At 44.5% G+C, this 6,387-nt stretch overlaps 2 non-coding genes across 2 annotated transcripts; both read right to left on the reverse strand.

Moving 5' to 3' along the window:
• Positions 1-573: 573 nt before the first annotated feature.
• Positions 574-728, reverse strand: LOC143206269 (5.8S ribosomal RNA). The gene has a single exon (XR_013008253.1). It is a non-coding gene; the product is annotated as a 5.8S ribosomal RNA (ribosomal RNA).
• Positions 729-1,436: 708 nt separating this feature from the next.
• Positions 1,437-3,425, reverse strand: LOC143206270 (small subunit ribosomal RNA). The gene has a single exon (XR_013008254.1). It is a non-coding gene; the product is annotated as a small subunit ribosomal RNA (ribosomal RNA).
• Positions 3,426-6,387: the final 2,962 nt, after the last annotated feature.

Genomic DNA, 6,387 nt, shown 5'->3' on the forward strand with positions numbered 1-6,387 from the left:
ACCACATTTCCCGGCGCCCGATGTCGGTCGCGGGATTCGGTGCTGGGCTAATCCCTGTTCGCTCGCAGCTACTAAGGGAATCCTAGTTAGTTTCTTTTCCTCCGCTTAGTAATATGCTTAAATTCAGCGGGTAGTCTCACCTGCTCTGAGGTCGCTAGTTTAATATGCGTGGCGCTCGTAATCATCATAATAATGAAGATTAGGAGCCAATACGAAATATAAAAGTTTAGAATGGAAAAGACGCGCCGTCGAAAAACGGTGTTTTCTCCCTCGTATTCGAGAGACAACGCACCTACGATCCGACGTCGATTAAAAACTAATTTTATCGGATACGACGATCGTATTAATGGTGCGCGCTACGTTTATCACAAAAACGTGCGAACGACCGTTTTAAACACGTCTCATCCCTTTCATATTCGTACGACCCGTACGAGAGAGTTAGGTCACACGTACGGGTCCGCTGTCACGTTTTAGAACGTCGCGATCGAATCGCGCTTATACGCTCAGCACGCTCAGACATTTCTCGTCGATCGCGAAGATCAAAGAAAATCCGAGCAGTCTTGAAATGAGATACGACCCTCAGCCAGGAGTGGTCCGGGTATGAGATCCCAGGACCGCAATGTGCGTTCGAAATGTCGATGTTCATGTGTCCTGCAGTTCACAAGTTGACGCGCAATTAGCTGCGTTCTTCATCGACCCACGAGCCAAGTGATCCACCGTTTAGGGTAATCTTTTTTTAAGTTAGGTTTTAAACGCATATCGAAACGTTTCTATTATAAGACGACGACGACGACGACGACGCGCGCTCACGTCATAGACAGCGCTTGCGCCCCTTTCGCAGCCGCCGTCGACTTTAAAACGCTCTTACGGTTTATTTTCGTCTTCTCCACTACACACAACGAGAGGAGCGGAGACAGACTACTCGAAATGGTGACGTTCGTTGTAAATTTTCGTCGTCTCACCTCGTACGACAACAAAAGAGCATACGCTGATCATAGTTTGGCAATATTTTCGTAAACTAAATCTCACCCTTTTGGAATGAAACAAACGAAGGGTGATAAGATTTTCGTAAACTAATCACATTACCGATCATCGTATATGTTCGTCGATATGAGGATCGAAACGTCGATTAGAAATATAATTGGCAAAATCGTTTTATTTTGCGCTCGATTTGTCCATTTATAACGAAATCCGTCGTAGGCCGACGATTATTACTCGTCGTCCTATATAACAACATCTTCATCGTATATATCTCCGCTTTCGGGCGTACATCTTTTAAAACCATATATTATAGGTACCCGAAAACAGCTACGTTGACGACGTCGAAATTCGATCGGAACTTCCGAACTTCGTAGATGGCTCTTTAACGTTCGACAATGATTTTTACAGACTTGTACGTTTACCTATTATATATATATAGGCATAACAACACACTGTAATGATCCTTCCGCAGGTTCACCTACGGAAACCTTGTTACGACTTTTACTTCCTCTAAATGATCAAGTTTGGTCATCTTTTCCTACACATCGACGACGCCGAAACGCCATCGCGTGTCGATCCGAAGACCTCACTAAATCATTCAATCGGTAGTAGCGACGGGCGGTGTGTACAAAGGGCAGGGACGTAATCAACGCGAGCTTATGACTCGCGCTTACTGGGAATTCCTCGTTCATGGGGAACAATTGCAAGCCCCAATCCCTAGCACGAAGGAGGTTCAGCGGGTTACCCGGGCCGCTCGGCCAGGGAAGACACGCTGATTCCTTCAGTGTAGCGCGCGTGCGGCCCAGAACATCTAAGGGCATCACAGACCTGTTATTGCTCAATCTCGTGCGGCTAGAAGCCGCCTGTCCCTCTAAGAAGAATAGTTTGTACGCCGACAGTAAAAACCGCGCACGAACCGCGAAACCCGAAAGCAACGCGGCCGGCGGGCCTTTAGGATGTCAAAAAGCGCCTAGTTAGCAGGCTAGAGTCTCGTTCGTTATCGGAATTAACCAGACAAATCGCTCCACCAACTAAGAACGGCCATGCACCACCACCCACCGAATCAAGAAAGAGCTCTCAATCTGTCAATCCTTCCGGTGTCCGGGCCTGGTGAGGTTTCCCGTGTTGAGTCAAATTAAGCCGCAGGCTCCACTCCTGGTGGTGCCCTTCCGTCAATTCCTTTAAGTTTCAGCTTTGCAACCATACTTCCCCCGGAACCCAAAAGCTTTGGTTTCCCGGAAGCTGCCCGTCGAGTCATATTAGGGAACGTCGACGGATCGCTAGCTGGCATCGTTTAAGGTTAGAACTAGGGCGGTATCTGATCGCCTTCGAACCTCTAACTTTCGTTCTTGATCAATGAAAGCGTTTTTGGCAAATGCTTTCGCTTCTGTTCGTCTTGCGACGATCCAAGAATTTCACCTCTAACGTCGCAATACGAATGCCCCCATCCGTTCCTATTAATCATTACCTCGGGGTTCCGAAAACCAACAAAATAGAACCGAGGTCCTATTCCATTATTCCATGCATACAGTATTCAGGCGAAATTTTAGCCTGCTTTGAGCACTCTAATTTGTTCAAAGTAAACGTGCCGGCCCACCTCGACACTCAGTAAAGAGCACCGCGGCAGGATTGAGTTGGGCCGTCGTAACCACGACGCGCACAACACGCACGCCGAAACGCACGCGCGACGGCGACGCGACACGACTAAGCCCACCGGCAGGACGTCTCGCGAAAAACACGCCAGTTAACACCGCGAACGATGAACCGGCGGCGCGAGACACAAATTCGACTACGAGCTTTTTAACCGCAACAACTTTAATATACGCTATTGGAGCTGGAATTACCGCGGCTGCTGGCACCAGACTGGCCCTCCAATTGATCCTCGTTAAAGGGTTTAGAGTGTACTCATTCCGATTACGGGGCCTCGGATGAGTCCCGTATCGTTATTTTTCGTCACTACCTCCCCGTGCCGGGAGTGGGTAATTTGCGCGCCTGCTGCCTTCCTTGGATGTGGTAGCCGTTTCTCAGGCTCCCTCTCCGGAATCGAACCCTGATTCCCCGTTACCCGTTACGACCATGGTAGGCGCAGAACCTACCATCGACAGTTGATAAGGCAGACATTTGAAAGATGTGTCGCCGGTGCGAGACCGTGCGATCAGCTTAAAGTTATTCAGAGTCACCAAGTTGTACGATGACGAGCGCGAACCCGAAACCGATTGGTTTTGATCTAATAAAAGCACTCCTTCCATCTCTGGTCGGAGCTCTGTTTGCATGTATTAGCTCTAGAATTACCACAGTTATCCAAGTAATTGTGGGTACGATCTAAGGAACCATAACTGATTTAATGAGCCTTTCGCGGTTTCACCTTAATTCGGTATGTACTGAGACATGCATGGCTTAATCTTTGAGACAAGCATATGACTACTGGCAGGATCAACCAGGGAACTGTTCTTATTATTTTATCGACACGAAGCAGATAAAACAAATACAGACACAGTTTATTTTATAAGTTTGACTTATAAAGAAACGTGTGCGTAAGACGACGATATATAATATATATCGACGACTAATAAAAAGGAGGTGCATGATAGCGCGCCTAGACGACGGAAAAACCGGTCCGAGGCGCCACGCTCTTACATTTTAATATTAGTTGTCTAATAAAACAAAACGATATCATCATCTTAGACACATCTTTTGTTTTTTTTATACACAACCGATCGACTAGGCACCCAATTATCTCGATTATCGACGACGATCGTCGACTACGTCGAAAATTGGATGCCGCAAAATATCGTTCGGCGTTTATAAGACCTCGAAAAACATTCTCTCCGAACCCTTCGCTAGATAGAAATATATAAAGCGACAAGGAAACCTCGTACGAGAAACGTTTCGTGATTTTTTATTTTATTCTCGCTCGGAGAGCAGAGAGCTATCGCAAAATGTGTTGCTGTTTTATGAACGTTCCGATGAAAAACCGATACGTCCATAAAAATAATAATTCCAATCGCATATGAATCGTGGATCATCTTCTTCTAACGAAGCCGAATGTTCCCGCCGAATTCGCGATCTCGCAGTGATACCGTCGTCGTCGTCGTACGCTTCCCGATATATCGAAAAAAACCGACCAGGAAGAACAACGAAACGACGATACAAAATCGCGAGAGCGTTACGAATATATAATAACACGACGAAATACGCTTTTTATTTAGATAAATAAAAAAATACGGTTCGGATCTTATATATTAACATATAATATGTAATACCACCTTCGCTGATCAAAAGCCACTCGGTAAAAGTGTCACAGCGCCGGTCGACCCGACCCGTCGTATCCGTCTCTCGTATCGCCCCACGTAGAAGCGCACACGATTTAAGCGCGGGTCTCTCGCCAGCTATCGGAAATGTATGGGTGTTTTAGAACAGATCGTTTATACGGACGTTGCGCAAATTTTTCGTTTTTACGTCTGCCCGTTCTCGTTATTATCGGAATGTTCCGATGAATAAACTTTAGCTTTAGACAACGTGAACTTCTAAAGCAATAATTTTAACCTCTCGTGTTAATACGTCCTCAGGCCGTTTCTAGACTGCCGATCACGTTCTTTAAAAGTCGGAAAATTCCGATCCATAAAATTATGCTAGTAGAATGTAAAGATCCTTCATAGGATGGATACTGTCACATATCGATACGGCGATCGGAGTAAAACTGTTCTCACGTATTTCAGGACATTTTAGGTTGTTACGTCGGCCCGTTCGTTATTATCGGTATATACCTATGAATAAATGTTTTGCTTGTAGAACGTAAGATTCCAAAAGAATGATTCGCCGAAACGATGGTGCACCCTTACGATCGGATATTTGCCGCTTATTGGCCATTTTCTATAATTCATCCGTTAGATATCGTTTATCGACTACGGATAAGGTTTTCCGATATCAGAATGTTCCTAAGGATGATTCGAAAGTGATTTGAACGAAGAATTTGATAGAATGAATCCTTTATTTATCCATTGAGTACAGGGTACGGAGTGTCTGCGGGGTCAGCTAATATATTATATTTCTCTCTCGACGTAATGGTAACTCGAAGTCCGAACCGCGCTCATGAAGCTCGGTTTCAATCCAATCCATGTTGGTCGGTTCCTCGAGAGGAACGCCGTATCTTCGCGGTCGACCGCCTAATGAATCAGGTGGTAAAAGTCCAAGCCCAGCGCGGCAACGGCAGGCGCGTTCAACGTTTTAACTGCCAATTCTACGGTCATTCATCGGCCAACTGTAAAGCCACTCCGGCCTACGTCAAGTCCCAAAGACAGAAATTCCCCGCCGAAATGCACCAACTGTTGAGAACCATACACCGCAAATTACTCGGGATGCAAGTGCCGACCTACTCCAAAAACAACCAAACCCAAAAGACCAATTCCTCCCCCCACTCATGTACGGGGAACTCAAGATAACAGTCGTCTGGCTGGTCTGGATTCCACTAGAACACGAACCCGATCTCCATTGGCGAAATACTCTTCGGAACATATTCAGATGACCAAGGAGATTTTCAGGCCATTTTCAACGCCATCAACCACACAGCTATTGGAAGAATTACTATCGGCCGGGATAATAGATGAGTTGGAACTTGGGCTTATTGCTCCAAGCGAACCAACTCACTACTCCTCCAATCGACCGACAATAATTGACTTTTTTATCTATCAAAATTCGAATCAAGCCTCTGACCTGCAAGTACTCCAAGATATCGATTCTGACCACAGGCCTATCCTCCTCACCCACCATCAGCGATTTTCCACTGAGTTCCACTGTCCCCAAGCAAGGTCAACCTAGTAAACGAAAAAAAAAGTATCTTCTCTTTGACGATCCTCATTATATTAGGACGATAGTTCCATTCTAAATTCTTGATTAATTACAGTTCCTATTTGTTCATTTCGAGACGTTCCCGTGATTAATACTTATCGTGTAGAAATTAGCCACAATCCACAATTAGCCACAGTTAGGAAAAATAAATTAATTATCATATAGTCATAAACGTAATAAAAATGAATACACATATTTTCGAAGTCACTCCAGAAATACTTTACCTTATTTTTAAATAACAATCTCGGGCCGTACCATTTTTACAAAACTTATTCTATATACTTACTATATAACAGATTATAATGATATAATATAATTCAATACAATAACTACAATATATATATATATATCTGAAAATTCTGTTTTTATAAAATGTCAGCTACTGTTTAACATTTCATTTTTTAAAATGTATATCCAATTGTGGTTCTGAAAAGAACCGATTTTGCAGGTAAGTAGTATATTGAAACACACATAGGTATGTGAATTAATTTACTTAGAACTGGTATATTTGGTGACTGCTTTGGTACCTTCGCTAACGGCGTGCTTAGCCAACTCACC

The sequence above is a fragment of the Rhynchophorus ferrugineus genome, unplaced genomic scaffold, assembly GCF_030347505.1.
Source record: "Rhynchophorus ferrugineus isolate W39M unplaced genomic scaffold, kcgeb_rfMv2 rfM621, whole genome shotgun sequence".
In the NCBI taxonomy this organism is placed as follows: Eukaryota; Metazoa; Arthropoda; class Insecta; order Coleoptera; family Curculionidae; genus Rhynchophorus; species Rhynchophorus ferrugineus.